The 4762-nt window shown below is 36.3% G+C and overlaps 1 protein-coding gene and 1 long non-coding RNA gene across 2 annotated transcripts in view; one reads left to right on the top strand and one right to left on the bottom strand.

Annotated features, from left to right (window-relative positions):
- The window catches only part of PDE4D (phosphodiesterase 4D), a 558454-nt gene that overhangs the window by 413935 nt on the left and 139757 nt on the right, over nt 1-4762 (bottom strand). The window lies entirely within an intron of this gene.
- LOC108449062 overlaps nt 4639-4762 on the top strand; it is an 18977-nt gene continuing 18853 nt past the window's right edge. Inside the window, exon 1 of the long non-coding RNA XR_001865163.1 lies at nt 4639-4649. This is a non-coding gene — a long non-coding RNA (uncharacterized LOC108449062). The remainder of the gene's footprint in view (nt 4650-4762) is intronic.

Below are 4762 nucleotides of genomic sequence, written 5' to 3'. Positions count from 1 at the left end.
TTTTTTGTTTTTTTTTTTTTTTTTTGAGTAAGTGAGTGAGTGGTTTTTTGTTGGAAATGAGGAAGAATCCTTTTACTAATCAACAGGACATGTAGTTTCTTGATTAATTACCTTCTGGAAAGAAAATAAGTTGGTATGAGAAGCCTAAGGATAAGGGGGCACAAGTCCAAAGCTGGGAGTAGAGTTCCGCAACATCAGGATATAAAACCAAGTTCTTTTCTACCTAGATGAACACAAAACCTGTGGGAAAAAGAAACCAGTAATTTCTACTGGCACAGCTTTTCTTTACACTTATTTCTTCAACAAGGCCTGTTACACATGAAGAAACTACAGATGAAACAAAGTGATTCTATCTCTGTTTTCTGAGACATACTAAAAGTTCAGAAAAAAATAGAAGTAATTATGAAATTGATGCCAAAAATCCAAGTAGTTTAGAATGAACATATGAAAGTTATGCTTAGCTTCTGTGCAAAACAAAAATGTGTTTGTACAAGTAAGCAGCAGTAAAGATACTAATTTTTAGCTACTACTGTTTTATCAGTATTGGTAAAACTAGACCCTTGCTTTCTATTTGATATAATACACAAAACAGAAGTAATCTATGTACTACTTCACAGATAGAAACTATATTATCATTTTACAGGACACTGTGTCACCATTAAGTAAAATGCTTATTTTAAGTGTATGTTTGCAGATGAGAGGAAACTTCAGTTTAATGTCTTTCTTATACTTTGGCACCCAAAACTGCCCCCAGAATTCGAGGCACCCAAAACTCCCCCCAGTGCAGAGCAGAGGGGACAATCCCCTCCCTTGCCCGGCTGGCGATGCTGTGCCTGATGCCCCCCAGGACACGCTTGGCCCTCCTGGCTGCCAGGGCACTGCTGCCTCATGTTCAACTTGCCACTGATCAGGAGCCCCAGGGCCCTTTCCATGGCACTGCTCTCCAGCCTCTCATTTCCCATTCTGTCTGTACATCCAGGCCACCCCATCCCAGGTCCACAACTCATGGATTTAAGCATTTACCCTTAAACTTCATATGAATTAGAGTCACTTCGGCCCTCTTCTTTATATGAGTTATACCTTGTATGAATTCTCTTTGCTGTACTACCACATTGCTACTGAATGTTGTGACAAGATTATCAAATGCATGATACATCCTACTGGGTAATAACATAATTTAGCAACCACATATGAATCTTTAGTACCTGTTTAAAACCACAATCCTCCGCCTGGCCTCACGCTCCTTTAGGGAGCTGTTCAATCCACACCCAATCCCAGTTAAGTCTTGTGGACATGGTAAGTGACTGCTCACTTCTCCATCTAAAATTTGAGCGTTGGGCTATTTTAACCTCTCCCTCTATACTTCATAACTATTCCAGTTATAACCAGACATGGACACTGCAGCTAAGTCTATTAGCCAGTGTTTGTACAGCTATAGGACATTGCTAAGATATGAGTGTGAAAAACTCTTGAAAACAAGATTTCAGATAGTCTTAATATGGATTCCACTGGCTAATGACATGATTTCAGCATTTTTCAGAATATAGCCCAACAAAAAGGCAATGCATGTCTTAAGACTGAAGCAATCAAAATACCTTAACTAACTACCAATACTCAGTACTTCTTGTCAATTAATCTTTTCAGCTCTTTTATGCATCTTTTAAAATTTTCTGTCTTTAATCCACCTTTTCCTGCTTCCTAAGTTTTTACAAATTATCAGTTTTATAATGTTGGCTTTTTATCCTGAAGTGTTAACATTTGCAGAAAGTATGTACATTAAAGTTAGATGCAAAAACTAAACCTCACATTTTCCTACCCCAAATGTTTATTTCAATTCTTGCAGGCAGCCATTAAAGGTGAAAAGAGAACTCAAGTGTGGAATTTTTAGCACAACATTTATAATGTACGTTTCTTAAAAATATTTTTTTCAAGGTCATTCATAAAATGGTACTGAACTTCAGCTTCTTAATAAAATCTGTTTGAGCAGGTGCAACGACAGATTGATTTAATTTTTGTTTAGTATATCCTGCACAATTGCTGTCAAACATGGCAAAATTATCCCACTACACTTACAATTTTTAATTAATTTATTCATTCATTAAATAATTAAAAATGTGATCAGGTTTTCAACTAAAAATATGACTATTCTGACTAAAACATTACAAATAGCCACTTGATGAAGGATTAGAAATTTAAAGGCCATGATTATTTTTCTAACACAAGCAATGGCATAAATTAAAATAATATAACACACAGAAGGATTTGCATCTGTTTAAAAAATTTAACAATCTAGAAAGTGCAACAGTAAAAAAGAAAAACAATCCCCAAATTGTTTTCATGATATAGTAATTAGAAACCTGTTTTTAATGCTTCCACCAACTAATAGTAAAGTATGTGTTTAGTATCTCTCCCAGAAAAAGAAATCTTGTAGAACCAGAGTGTCAAGTAGTCTATTATACAGCAATTTGCTTATAAGGTATGAATGGAGTGTTTTGGTCAAGATTTGTTCTGATTTTTTTTTATTCTAAGAAGACCTTCACCTTCCAGCTCAAGAGCAGATGGCCTGCTGCTCTGCCTGAAGGCCATGGGATGTCAAACTTGAATACCTGTAAATGAGTGCTAAGGACACCCATCAATGCCCCCCCACCCATAAATTTAAGCCAAGTTGCTGCTAAAATATCTATCATGCTCTGAGTCGTGCATTAAAAAGAAACAGCAGACAGTCACCACAAAGCACTGATTGGAGACTAAGGTAGAAAGATTACCTATTTTAATTTCCACTGAGAACAGATTTTTTTTGCCAAATACTAGTGAAATACAAAGCAAGGTGTAAATCCTTTGCTTCTAGCATGAACTGAAAAGAACTGTTGTGTGTCTTCACAGTAAATGCTTCCCCTTTTTTGACTTCTCTGCCAAGTTAGTAGACATTTCTGCCAGTTCATTTTCTAAGTATGCTTTTCTGATCCTTGTTTCTTTTCAACTGCACACACCAGTAATGAATGGTAAATACTTGAAGGAAAGCCCATTGTTCCTTATGCAGGCAACCCAGAGCAGAGGGGGATAAAACAATGTGAATGTAATGCTTATCAGGATGTCCTCAGACTCCACTGAACAGATGTTTTCCCTCTGTACACAAAGATCATGTACTCTACCCTCCCAAAAAGTAGTACCACCCACAAAATAACACATCTGAGGAAACATACTTACATCCTGCACACATAAGACTGAATTCACCCTGGTTTGAAGATTTATTTTAATTGCTCCTCTTGTTACGACTTGATGTTACAAAAGTGTATTTACTGTCCTTACCTTCCTATGCTTTCTGAATTTAAGAGGAGACTACACTGAAATTTCCTTCTCTTCAATTACAAAAGCTAGAACGACAATAGCTTTAAATTAAGAAACTTTTTTAAAAAAAATCAAAAACCAACAATAAAACACAACACTAAAAAAAAAAATAAGTCAATGCTTTTACAGTAGGAAAAGTGCAAGTAGAAAATACATTCATCTCGAAACTTCAGAAGCAACATTTACAGAACTTAGCCTTTGTTCTAGACTAGCTTTAAGACCAGTATATTTAGGATTGTGCATATAATCAAGGGTAGCCCAAAATACTAGATAAAGTCCTGTGAAGAAAGGTGTAAAAGCAGTTGAAAAGTGGGGTTCCACTACGTGGCATCAAATCCTAAAAGAACTGAGAGTCCAAGGCAGGTAGAATCTCAGTAGAACAGAACCAAGTGGAAACAAAATTACTGTAATGGATAAATCATGTCCAAGGTAGCAATCCAAGTGAAATTTTAGGTAGGACAAAGGAAATAGTAATTCAGATGAAGCAAAAATTCCAGAGAAAGATAAAGTAATGAAGTTAGAGGGACAAATTAATCTCTAGAATTATTCCCCTGAAGTAAAATGAGCTAAGCAACATCTTACTATCTTCTGTTATTTCAGAGAATCAATTGAAGCTCCCCAAAAGCTCTCAGCTGGTCAGAGCATGGTGCTGACAACGCCGTGGTTGTGGGTTTATTCCCCATTTGGGCCTTTTACTTTAAAGCTGAATTGATGATCCTTGTGGGTCCCTTCCAACTCAGAATATTCTATAACTCTGTAATGCACATGTTAAAATCAATAAATTTATGGTCTCTTTCCAAATCATATCCATGTAGGAAGAACTCTCTTCAAAATGGTCACCTATTCCCAATTTCTGATCGATGGAAAAGGCAAAAAGATTTCCCATTGCCCAATATTCACATCAATTCTTTGGACTTGGAGGGCTCTTTTTTTTTATCCTTCCCCTCTTAAAATACATCCAAAGAAGTCATAACTTCTGCTTCTTCAGAGAACATGCTCTGTTCTACAATACATATTTTGCCACAATCCCATGGCTATGAAAACAGTTGAATTTAGCTTCTGTTACTCTCTTCAAATGAGTGAGTATTAGAAGTGGATGCAATTTAGACTCCAATCCATCTAATATAGTTTTATTATATGAATTTGCTTTTATTTTACTTATTACAGAAAATGGGGCAGGGGGGCAATACTGGGGTGTATATTGTTCATCTGAGTTTTTGAATGACTTTTTTATGTCAGTGTGGTATGAGCTCATCACTGACCCTCAAATAATATGCACTGATGCAACGCCATACAGTAAGGTAACAAGCCATGGAAGATACTCTTCGTATTTCTTATGATGCAGAGGGAAAATTGGACCACCAGTTTGTAGAACTGGAAAAAAGCATCTAACAAAAGTTATCACTCCTCCCCT

The sequence above is a fragment of the Corvus brachyrhynchos genome, unplaced genomic scaffold (assembly GCF_000691975.1).
Source record: "Corvus brachyrhynchos isolate BGI_N302 unplaced genomic scaffold, ASM69197v1 scaffold310, whole genome shotgun sequence".
NCBI lineage: Eukaryota > Metazoa > Chordata > Aves > Passeriformes > Corvidae > Corvus > Corvus brachyrhynchos.
The sequence above is the reverse complement of the archived record's forward strand: the minus strand, read 5'-3'. Positions and strand labels throughout refer to the sequence as shown.